The sequence below is a fragment of the Mastigoproctus giganteus genome, chromosome 9, assembly GCF_048544385.1.
Source record: "Mastigoproctus giganteus isolate SK-2022 chromosome 9, ASM4854438v1, whole genome shotgun sequence".
NCBI lineage: Eukaryota > Metazoa > Arthropoda > Arachnida > Uropygi > Thelyphonidae > Mastigoproctus > Mastigoproctus giganteus.
The window spans coordinates 11,514,619-11,527,930 of NC_143583.1; the positions used below are offsets into that span (position 1 = coordinate 11,514,619).

Here is a 13,312-nt window from a genome sequence, read left to right on the forward strand (position 1 = left end):
TCCGCTTTGCTCTCAGTTATTACAAAATCACTTAGCTCCCTGTTAGTGTTTGATAAAGTCCTGGCACTCCCCTTATTGAATAATTCCTCATGTGTGAATGTAGATGCAATATACTCATTCAGTTTATTAGCTACCTGACCAATGATCATCAATGGTCAACCCATCTATGTTAAGCGGTTCAATCTGATTCATTCCTTTGCTTCTAGAGTTTACATAAGTAAAAAACTCTTTGCTGTTTTTCTTTGCATCCTTTACCAAAGATTTCTCGCAATCTGCCTTTGCCTGCCTAACCTCCTTTGTGACGTGATTACACACTAGTTTATATCTGCCATAGGATTCTGTGTAACCTGGTATTTTATATGCATCCCATATATATATATTTCTTCTCTGCCACGAGCCTCATTAGTTCATATGACCTCCATTTTTTTTTTTTTTTTCTTATGAAAACCCCAAACACGAAAGGTATCAAAACCTATAGTACTTACGTGCATGGGTTGAAGGAGAAGTATGGGGGGGGGGTTGCTGGAAACTTTGCTCTAGAGACTAAACATGGGTTTCACCACTTCAAGCCTCCAATAAGCAAAATGGTGGTATTTCACCAGTTGATGAAAGTTATCTTCCATTTAGGCCTAAACTTTGAACAGTATTTCTTAGTTGGAATGAAAAGCCTAGTAGCCTCCAAAATTAAGTCCCTGAAGTCTTCCCATTTAGAATTCAACATTGGTAACATCATCAGTTGATCCCACTGTACAGAATTTAAAACTGTCTGAGAACCCTGTAGTCACCTTTATGAAAGCAATAGTCCTTCCCATTAGCCTTGATGGTAGTTACATCTTTAAGTAATTCCCACATCAGCACATTGTGATCACTGCCACCCAGTGGTTCCTTTATCTGCAAATTTTTAATGCATGAATAATCACTGCTGATAATCAAATCAAAAATATTACTCCCCCTGGCTGCCTCTTGAACATGTTGCTGTAGAAAACAGTCATCCAATAAATCCACAAAAGTCTTGCTAGTGTGCGAGCGACCAAACCATAAGTTCCAGTCGATATCTAGAAAGTGAAAATTATTATTTTTATTATTAGCCATATGGGGCAAGAAAGCCCGAGGCTTATGCTGCACCAGCCAAAAAACAATTTTTGAATCGCCCCGAGAGAGAGAGAGAGAGAGAGAGAGAGAGAGAGAGAGAGAGAGAGAGAGAGAAATAGAAGGGAATCACCAAGAAAGAGAAGAATAATGATATCCAGCTCAGGACCCTGGGTGTGCCAAGCCCATACTCACCAGATGTGAGCCCCTGGGGATATCCTCCATTATAAGACATTTTGATTTACTAGCTCAATCTATTTCTCTGCACAACTGCTCATTATACTCATCAGATTATAACACACATTTTTCCTTTCCCAGTGCTTGTGTCACACCAAACAGATTCAACATTGCATTGTCTGCAACATCAATTGGATGCACTTCCTTAGATTTTGTGTTTATTAACTAACAGCATAACTTCTCCTCCCTTCCTGGCCTTCTATCCTTTCTGTACACATTGTACTCCCCAAATTCTAATTCTGCACTGCTTATGTCTGGGTGACACCATCAGTATCTGCCTTTGATGTCTTGACTAGCACTTCAAGCTCATCGAATTTATTAATTATACTCCTACCATTGGTGTACATACAAGTATACATGCATCTGTTTCTACTCTTAGTTACCCTTACACAGTACATTTTTTATTTGTTACACTATGACTGCCAACAGTCCTGGAAATCTCCATTGCCTTGCTTTCCAGGCTGCTGCTCATTCCAAAAAAAGCAGTGCAAGAATCACTTTTGCCTCTGCCTGCAGGTACCGTTAACCTTTTAGTCTGTGTATTGCCCCAAGCTAGCAGTTTTCCGACCCACTTAACACTGCCTCGATAGCATCAGCAAATATTCTTGCATCCTTTCTATTTAAGTGTATCCCACTCCTGTAGAAGCAGTTTCTCCTGTCAACAAGCATAGACAAGGCTGAAAAAATTGTACCCCGTGAGCTTTGAACAATGTCTCCAGGGCCGAATTGATTGACAAAGCTGTCATCATATACACCCTCCTATCGTATCTGGGCAGAATTGTGGACACTTTCACATTCGAACCTAACTCACGACTTTTTTTTCAACATTGATCTGTAATTGAGTAAATTTGCAATTATTATTTATTAATACCTATACCTAATCTTGAAAAATATCAAAACCTCCAAAACACTTCCTCTTTCATTTCACAAATATACGTGATCTCAATTCCAATCTCAATAATGTCCCTTTCCAATTAGTCTGCCAAATACCATTTTCTTTTTCTAACAGAATCCCGATTATCAGTTGACTCAACCACTGCACATGTCAGTTTTTTTTTTTCTTTTCTTTTTTTTTTTTTAATGAAAACCCCAAACACGACAGGTATCAGACCTATAGTACTTAGTACCATGCTTGGGTTTGGTTTGATTTGATTTTGGGTTTATTGGTGCAAAAACAACTAAGATCATGCTTGGGTTGGAGGCTGAGAAGATAAGAGAAGATATCTGTTGGCATTAGACTTCAACTTCTGTATACTGTAATTTTTGGGAAATACGTATGAAGGAAGGCTGTTCCAGAAAACAGCAATTGAATGAATAAACGAGGAAGATGAAAAGTTGGTTCTGTGAGTTTGAAGTTTGTCAGTAAATGGATGTTTACTGTAGCGGCACATGTTCGTACTGTTTTGAAAGAGAGAGCGGGAATTATAGAAGCCAGTTCAGAAGAACAGTGCCCATGGAAGTTGCAGAAAAGGCATGCAGCAGAAACAGTATGCCTATGAGACAGTGAGTGGAGAGACTGTTAGAGAAGAGTCATTAATTAATCTAACAACCCTTTTCTTAATGGAATCTAGAAGCCTGAGAGAGATTTTAGGGGCATCACCCCAGATGTGGGAACAATATTCCATGGTAGGGCGGATTTGCAATTTGTACAGTGTGAACAGCTGTTTTACACTCTGAGAGAGAAAGAGAAAACCAAGTTTTTTAGATACAGAGGAAGCAATATTTGTAATGTGCTTGTGCCAAGAGAGAGATATCATTTTGCCTAGAAATCGGAGTGTCGCCAAAGATAAGCATAGGAGCAGAAGAATCCTTTTTGAATCTTTTTAAAGCATCCTACCTTTTTTCTCTTATGTACTGAAGATCTTGGTAAAACACCAAATACTATTCCCAATACATTCCATTGAATGCCTGCTGTGGTCTTCCATCAAGAGAATGTCAGAAGGATTTTGACAATCTTCAGGGCCTGATAGTATTTTTCCACTTAATTTATCATTTAATTTCATTACTCCACAGGGGTTTTATTTTCTTCTTGGAAATTTTCTCATATCCAGCCAGTTTAAAAAGCATGGCAAATGCCTTACATCCAAGTAATCTACGTCTACTGCAATCTAAGTACGCACAAGTAATGTGCGTATGTCTACTCTTTCTGAAGTAATGGAAAAATCTATTAACCACCAACTCTCAAACTACCTAGAAACCTTCCATCTAATCAATGATTGCCATTGTGGATTCCTTCAAAGTCAATCTCCTGGAGATATACTGGCTTATGCTACCCATCTATGGTAAAGTCTAAGGCAGTTGCTCTTGACATTTCGAAGGATTTTGATCATGTTTGGTATAAAGGTCTTCTTAATAAGCTTCCATCTTATGGTTTGCCAACTATTTTTTAGTAATTGTGTATCCAGTTATCTCTCTAACTTCTCACTGCAGGCGATGACAGATGGCTTTGTCTTCTACTTCTTCACTAATGCAGGTGTTTCTCAATTTTCAGTTCTTTCTCCCACTCATTTTCTCTTGAATATTAATGACCTTCTTGTATTGACTGGAAATTCTATCCATAGTGCTATCATTGCTGATGATAGCATTGCACTTAATTGATTTCAATTCCATAACTCAGTTCTGTCTTATATCTCACAAAAAGGATTTTTCTGCTATGCTTATCTTTGATGAAACTCAGATTTCTAGACAAAGTAGGTACATCTCTATTAGAGATTACCTTGACTTCTTTTTTTTTTTTTTTTTGGTAGTTGTTGGCGCATCGGCTTCTGTGGCCATAATGCACCTCCCAAGGTTTTTGCAGTACTTTGATCCAAGCCTGAGGCGGGATTCTAACCCGCGAACTTTGGGTTGCCAGGCAGGCATATATCCTTCCCCCGGCTAGCCCGGTCGGCCCTTGACTTCTGATCTCTCTCTCTCTCTCTCTCTCTCTCTCTGTGTTAGCATAAGCACATCACAAATATTGTTTCCTCTTCATCTAAAAAACTGGGTTTTCTCTTTTGCTCTCACATTCATTTTCTTCTGAACAGATGTTCACTCTGTACAAATCGCAAATCTGCCCTACTGTGGAATATTCTTCCCACATCTAGAGCAGTGGCCCCAAAGTCTCTCTCTCTCTTTCAAACTAGTCCGAATGCATGCTGCAACCAATCAGAATGCTTTTACTCTCGAATTTCAAACTCACAGAACCAACTTTTCTTCTTCCTCATTTATTCCTTAAACTTCCGTTTTCTGAACAAACGGAACAATCTCTCTTCATAGATATTTTCTGAAAATTACAAACTACAGAAATTCAAGTCTAATGTAAACAAGTATCTTCTTTCACCTTTTCATCTCTTGCTTGGGATTTCTTTTTAGAAAAATTATACTTTTATGTTTAATATACTCTAGTGTTCTAAGAAAGTGCATCACCCCTTAAAATTGTAATTGTCGTCTGAATAATGTAAGTATATGGCAATATATCTTACAGATTGCATCAGATAAGATAGACACACGTATGTGATGACGTAATATTTCATCAGCCGTTACTTTCAGCTTATATATTATATTACATTACTTATATTTATATATATATATATAAGCATGCTCTACAAGAGTTGCAGTCATTCCTTGCTTGTGTCAGGATGGCAAGTTACGTGTAGTTGACACCATGAAGAAAGAGTGCCACTGTTGCTTTACGGGAGGAAGGATGTTCTTTCTGTCGTATTGCTTATAGTGTCTTGTAATCAGTTCACAGTGAGTAGATTTCTTTCCAAACTCAAGAATACTGGTTCTGCTGACAGGAAAAAAAGGAACTGGACGCAAACGAATCTGTATGCCAAAACAGGACCTCGTTTTGAAGCACTTATGCCTTAAAAACCATAAAGCTTCTTCATCTGAGCTGAAAAGAGAATGGGAAGAACATACAAGAGTGGTAGCAAGAGCAGTAACAGTCAGAAGACGCCTCTTCAAAAATGGACTTGTAGCCTGTCGTCCTAAGAAGAAGCTCCTCCTCACACAAAAAATTAAAAGGCCCAATTAATTTAGTGTAAGGAGCATGTCAAATGAACCCCCGAGCAGTGGAAGTCAGTTATTTTCTCGGATGAGAAAAAAATTCAATCTGCAGGGCTCTGATGGGAGACAAACGATTCGCCATAGACATGGTGAAGAACATCAACCAGATTGTATGGTGTCTACAGTGAAATTCCCTACCAGCCAAAAGATATGGAGGTGCATTTCATATCACTTGCAGTTTATAAAAGGTCCCGTAAATGCCAGTGGATACCTGGCTAATTGGAAGGCAAATTGCTGCCAACCATTAGAGACCATTTCACCCTGCCAAGTAGTTGCATCTTTCAGGATGACTCTGCTCCTTGTCATCGGGCGAAAAGTGTAAGTAGGCACTTCTGTAGTTACTTTAGCTTCATTTTTGCATTAGAGGTTAGACAGTAATGTGTTTACATTTGTTACAGGTGAAAAAATGGTTGGAAGAACGGTCCATTACAACTCTTAGCTGGCCAGGAAACAGTTCGGACCTGAATCCTATAGAGAACTGTTCGCATTGTGTGGAATCTGCGGTTAGTAAGAAACCGAAGACCCTTCATGAACTTCAGGAAGCCATAATTCGTGTCTTGAACCACGAACTATCAGTTGATTATCTTCAGAAATTGATCTTGTCAATGCCTCAATGGTGTGCTGCTCTCATCAGGGTGGTTCAACTAAATATTAGTTCGCACCTGGTGAACTTTTCATTTTGTTTTCCATTTAAAATGATAACCTGAAGCAAATTGAGGGTTTCTGATAACATTTCAGCCATAATTGTCGTGTTTACCAAAACTGTTGTATAAAGGTTGTAAATGCTCATTCTGGAATATTTTGAGAGCACCTGTCAAATATTACTTAGCTTTGCCTTAATTATTAATAAATATCTTTTGTTTATATTTCTATTTGTGATGCCCTTCATTAATGTAACATAACATCACAAAAAAAAGGTTAGAAATGTGAAATTCCTCAGCAATGCACTTTCTTTGAACACCAATGTATATATTATAATAAAAACTAATAATATAATATGTATTAAACAGTATAAATTGTAAATATGAACTAAAAGTTTTGTATGTTATATTAATATTAACATCATACTAAATTAGTTGAGCTTTTTTAAATTAATTATTTTTATTTAATTATTTATTTTCTTTTTTGTTCTTAAAAACCAGTGTATGTATGGGGATTTCACTAGTAGCTAAATAAATTATCTTAATATTCACTGGTATGAGGGGGGGGGGGGTATCAAAAAGTTTGTACCCTTACCTAGAAATAATAGCCCTAGAAAGCTGAAACTGCACAGGGACTTTAATCCTTTTCTATGTACTCTCCATGTATAGTAACACTTTTCTCCCATCTATGGATCAGTTGTTTAATGCTTTGATCATAGAAGTCAGCACTTTTTTCCCTTCATCGATGACTTTCTGAGATGAATCAAAGCGGCATCCACGCAATGGTTTCTTCATTTCTCGAAACAAGAAGTCTGATAGTCCTAGGTCAGAAAATAGGGTGGGTGCTGCAGTAGTTCGAAGCCTCACTGGGCAACAAAGTTGGTGGTGGCAACAGCTGTGTAGCCGGTGCATTGTCTGACAGAAGACTGACATCTTTGGTTAGTATTCCATCCCTTTTCAAACTTTTTGATACCCCCCATACCAATGAATATTAAGATAGTTTATTTAGCTACTAGTGAAATTCCTATACATTAAGATAATGTTTGGGCGCAAATTTGTGGGGATGAATTCCGAAAAGGAACTCATCCCCAGACCATACATAGGCTGGTTTTTAAGAACAAAAAAAATAAATAAATAAAATAAATAAGTAAATAAAAATAATTAATTTAAAAAAACTCAACCAATTTAGTATGATGTTAATATTAATATAACATACAAAACTTTTAGCTCATATTTACAATTTATACTGTTTAATACATATTATATTATTATAATATATATATATTATTTCACCATCAAAGCATTGCGTAATTTTTTCAAAAGATTTCTGTAGTATTCTCTGGTAACTGTGGAACCATGAGTAAGTATTTTGTCAGGATAACCCCTTTTCAGTCCCAAAACACAGACTTCATCACCTTCTTTGCAGATGGAGTGGTCTTTGATCTTTTGGGAGGTGGAAAGGAGGTGAGCTTCAACTGCTTTGACATGTCTTTAGTCTCTGGATCGTATCGGTACACCGAGCATTTGTCATTTTCCACCAACCCATCAAAAAACATTCTCATCATCAGCAGCATTACAAAAATCCAACAGTTGGCGAGAACATTGCATTCAACATTGCTTCTGAAAAAAGTGTCAGCAATCTTGGAACCAATCATGCGGAGACCTAAAACATGTGCAGATGGTCTTGTAAAATGCTGTGGGCAGACCCATAAATAATTCCCACTGCATTTGTGATGAAATAAATTGTCACATGTCTGTCACTCAGCACCAGCTGCTACCTTGCTGTCTGTGGATGTTGATGGCCTTCCTTCTCTTGGCTCACTAAAGACACTTGTATGAGGCCACCGGAACTACTGTTTCCACTTTTTTACAGTGTCATAGGATGGACAATTCTGCCCCCCCACAACTTTCATTTCTTTGTCGATTTGATGAATTTTTCTTGCCCTGCAAATGCAAGAACTTGATCACTGCTCGATACTCCACTTTGTATTAGTATTGACCACACGGTGCAAGGAAGCCTATGGCTTATGCTGAACCAGCCAATAAAAAAATATATATAAATAAATAATAAGATAAAAAAATAAAATAATATGAAAAAAAAAAATTATTAATAAGAGAAAGGGAAATGGACAACCTATGTATTTCCCTTCTCCCATAGGTAATTATCCAGCTGACCTTTAAATTTCCCCAAACTGTCACCTCTACCACCCATGTATGTACTTTATTCCAGTCATTTTTAGCTCGTAGCCTAAAACAGAACATCCTGCAATTCAGTCTAAACTCATCCCACCTGTAACTTGAAATTATGGCTCCTTGTTCTAGAATCATGTATAACTGTAAAATTTCATCCTCAATCATTTTGCTTATGCCTCTCATAGCCTTAAACATCTCAAACAAGTATCCTTTAAGGTGCCTGTTTCCAAACTCTGCAACCCACATATTTGAAGTCTTTCATCATATGGCCACCCTTTTTCCGATCTCACCAGGCGAGTTACCCATCTTTGGACCCTTTCAAGAAGCACAATGTCTTTCTTTAGGTGTGGTCTCCATACTTGAACACAGTATTTGAAGTGTGGTCTAACAATGGCCTTATATAATGGGATTATGATGTCCTTATCGCTACTAGCAATTGTTGAATAAATCATCGATAGGACACCATGGGGGGCCCCCTCCTTGCAACCAATCTATACAATGCTCAGAGAACTTCATATCTGAACGTATCGTAAAACTCAAGTCCCTTTCCTCCACTACCAGCTTTATTTCAACTCTGCCAAGTGTACAAGTTATTTTGGGGTTACTGTTCCCCAGGTGTAATAACTTCCACTTCGCTGGATTAAAGCATAGCTGCCATTTTTCTGACCATCCATGAAGTCTGTCTGTGTCATTCTGAAGAAGCACTGTTTGGCAGCAATCATTAACTATCCTGCCAATCTTTACATCATTTGCAAATTTAGACATCACACCCTCTACCCCTTCATAGATGACATTTATGAAAATCAAAAATCAAAAACAACAGTAGTCCTAATACTTGAGGAACCCTACTCTTCTTTGGGTTCCCCAAGGTAATATATTTACTTGTTCCATAATGACTCCCAGCAGTCTCTGAAATCCCCCGCACCTTGTTTTCCAGGCTGCTGCTGATTGCAATAGAATGAGCAGCAGCAGTCAGGGTATCCCCCCCAAATTAGCAGTTTTTCGACCCACCTAACAAAGACAGATGTAGAATAGATGTGCGGAAATTTGCCTTTAGCCAGCGGGTGGTTAATTGCTGGAACAAACTTCCATCTGTCGTTGTGGAAGTTGATAGGTTGAATAAATTTAAGGAGGAACTGGACAGGCATTTGGAGGCAATGGTGTGATTTTTTTTTTTTTTTGTGGCTGATGCTGCATACACTTGCTTTCTTGCATCACATGCCACTACTACTACTACTACTACTACTGTCTCAATAGCATCAGCAAATATTTTTGCACCCTTTCTATTTAAGTGTATCCCATCTGTGCAGAAGCAGTCTCTCCTGTTAACAAGCACAGGTAATGCTGAAAAAAATTATCCCCATGAGCCTTGCACAATCTCTCCAGGGCAGAATAAATTGACAAGGCTCTCATCATATACTCCCTCCTATCATGTTTGGTAGAATTGCAGATCCTTTCAAATTTAACCCGAACTTGTGACTTTTTATCAATATTGACCTGTACTCAAGTAAAACCGCAGATTTCTTACTCTTATGGTCATTAGTGCCAACTCATACACAAATATCACTTTTTGCACCATTAAAAGATCATATCTGCTCTACAATGTCAACTTTTGTTAACTTTTGCCTCTGGCAGACATACCCAGTCCTATTCCACCTATTCTTTTTGCATAATATATTCGCTGTCTCCCTGACAATAACTAGCTCCTGTGGACCAGCGCATTCTGCCTTGGAGATTGCCGCTGTGTTGCCTAGCCTAGTATACACGAGTGAGCTCTGGTTTTGAGTTGGGCAGCTGAAAGCTTGATGGGCCCGTCATATTAATTTCTTCGAGGGCATCTACCCTACACCTCAAACTCTCATAGACACCAATTAGAAAGCCAAGTTGGCACCCAATTTCTTCACACTCTCTGCAACTAGCACACACACAAGGACATCCTCCTTGGCTAGATCATGTCATATTGCTGAAAGGCCGACAAACATTTTACATTTTTTTTAGACTGTTATGCATTGGAGAATCGCCCCTTTCAGTTCTTCCATAAGCCACAGCACTCCCACAACTTTCTGCTCATTGCTTTGCTGCTGTAGTCTGGGTCATGATTCCATTTATGTACAATTTAGTTAACAATGAAATTGAATAAGATTAATTGATATACACCTGTATACAGTGCTCAAGGCGGAGCCTGACCATTGCCTTATACCAGGGGGTAATGACCTCCATATGCTAGAAAAATTCGTGTATATCATTCACAAGACACTATCAGCTACTCTTGCAAACTGTCAGCACTACTCAGAAAACATCATATCTGACTGCACAATTACCCCCAGGTCATTTTCATTCTCTACCAACCTGAGTGTAGCACCACACAGTTGATATATTACTCTGGGGTTGCTGCTACCCATATGCATTAACATTTGTTAATGTTAAACTTCAGATACCATGTTTCAGCCCATCTACCCAACTTTGAGATCTTGTGCAGTAGCATACTGTCATTAACAACCCTGCCAACCTTCGTATCATCTGAAAACTTGGACATTCAGCCTGCTATACCTTCATAAATAATTACAGAAAACAATAATGGACCAAATCCTAGGGAATTCCACTAATAACACTAGTCCACGAAGAGCAGCGTCCACTGATTACCACTATCATCATCTCCCACTCAACTATCCTTTTATCCATTGTAGCAACTTGCCTTTAATGCCATACTGCTCCAATCTGTACAGCAGTCTTCCATGTGCAACAGTATCAAAAGCTTTCCTAAAATCCAATTATGTGATATCAAAATTATTTTTTCAACCAATTCCTTTGTGACCACATCATAGTATCCAATGAAATGGGGTCAGACAAGACTGCCCCTTAACAAACCCATACTGGGTTTGAACTATAAATGTAGTCTTGTCTAGATGATCCTGGAGTGCTTCCTTAACTAGTGCCTCCATTAATTTCCCAGGAATAGATGTTAAATTAACAAGTCTGTAATTACTTGTGCACCCTTTGATCCTCTTTTGTAAATTAGGATCAGATCTGCACATCTCCAGTCCATGGACCTCCCTGGACTCCAAGGAAGCTCTTGTAATTACAGTTAAGGGCTTGTTCACTTAATTTGCAGCCTCTTTTATGTTTAACTTCACCAATTTCTCCACCTCTTTCCTCTCAGTCATTACAAAATCAGTTAGCTCCCTGTCAGAGTTTGATTATTCTTCTGGCATTCCCCACCCTGAACAACTTGTGTGTGAAAGTAGATACAAATTCCTCATTCAGTTTGTCAGCTACCTGAGCAGGATCACCATCAGTCGCACCATTGAAGTCAAGAGGACCAATCTGATTTGTCTCTTTCCTTCTAGAGTTTATATAAGTAAAGAACTCTTTGCTGTTTTTCTTTGTATCTTTTGGCAAGGATGTCTTGAAACTGTCTTCTCCTGTCTAACATCATTTGTGATTTGATTACAGGACAGTTGATAACTCCCGTAGGCATCTGTGTCACCTGATAATTTGTATGCATCCCACGAATTTTTCTTCTTTGCCATGAGTCTCATTAATTCGCCTGACCTCATTTAGGCCTAAACCTTCAACAATATTTATTGGCTGGTATGATAAGCCTAGTAGTTTTCAAGATTAATTCTTTGAATGCTTACTATTTAGAATTTGCTGTTGGTAACATCATCAGTTGGTCCCACTGTATAGAATTTAAAAACTTCTCAGACAACAGTGGTTACCTTTTAGAAAGCAAAAACCCTTCCTTTACTAACGATGGTACTTATGTCTTAGTAAATTCCACATCAGAACACTGATCACTGCCACCTAGTGGTTCCTTCATCTGAAGATTCTTAATGCATGAAGAATCACTACTGATAATCAGACCCAGAGTGTAACTCCCTCTGGTTGCCTCTCAAAAATGATGCTGAAGAAAACAATCATCCAATAAATCCACAAAAGCTTTGCTAGTGTGCGAATGACCAACCCACAAGTTCCAGCCAATATCTGGGAAGTTAAAATTCCCCATTATAAAACAATCTGATTTACTAGCCCACCATTTCTCTGTACTGTTGTCCGTTATACTCATCAGCCAATAGACCTATAGCATGCATCTACTCTCAATTTTGCTTTCCCAGTGCTTATGCTGCTGTTGTTATTTGGTTTTTAGGAGCATCAGCAACTAAGGCCATATTGCTCTGGGGATATGCGGTGGTCATTCCGTGACCTTTCCGCATCTTCTGTATTTGGTGGTCATGGGCTCGAACCCCAGTCTAATCAAGAAGCATGTGCTATGAACTGCTCTTGCCCACCTGGCTACGGAGGCGCCGCAGTGCTTATGTCACACCAAACTGACTCAACATTGCTGTCCACCCATTTACTTCCTGGATGCACTTCCTCAGATTTTGTGTGCTTCTTAAATAAAAGCACAACCCTTCTCCCTTCCTGTCCTTTCTATCCACACTGTACACATTTTACTCCCCAAAATCCAATTCTGCATTCCTTATATCTGTATGACACCACATCTGACATTCCAACAATATCTGCATTTGATGCTTTGACCAGCACCTCAAATTAATCTAATTTATTTACTAAACTCTTAGCACTGGAGCACACACAAGGATACATGCACCTGTTCTTATTCTTAGCTACCATAACACAGCTCATGTATTTACTTGTTCTGCAATGACTCACAGCAGTCCCCTGAAATCCCCAGCACCTTGTTTTCCAGGGTTCTTCTCATTCCAATAGAAGCAATGCAAGAATCACTTTCACTTCTGCCAGTGGCTACTGTTAATCTATTAGCCTGTGTATCCCCCTCCCAAGTTAGCAGTTTTCTGATGCACCTACACTGCCTCGATGGCATCAGCAAATCTTCTTGCACCCTTTCTATTTAAGTGTATCCCATCCCTGTAGAAGCAGTTTCTCCTATTAACAAACACAGATCAGACCAGACCACGCTGGGAAAAATTATCCCCAGGAGCCTTGCACAACCTCTCCAGGTCTGAATTCATTGACAATGCTCTCATTATATACTTCCTTCTATCGTGTCTGGGCCGAATTGTAGACACTTTCAAATTCAACCCTAACTCGTGGCTTTTCTTCAACATTGACTTGTACTTGTT

General features: G+C 38.7%; 1 protein-coding gene across 1 annotated transcript in view; it reads right to left on the reverse strand.

Annotated features, from left to right (window-relative positions):
• Nucleotides 1-13,312, reverse strand: part of TBC1D23 (TBC1 domain family member 23) — a 249,771-nt gene that overhangs the window by 10,352 nt on the left and 226,107 nt on the right. The gene's annotated exons all lie outside the window — the stretch shown is intronic.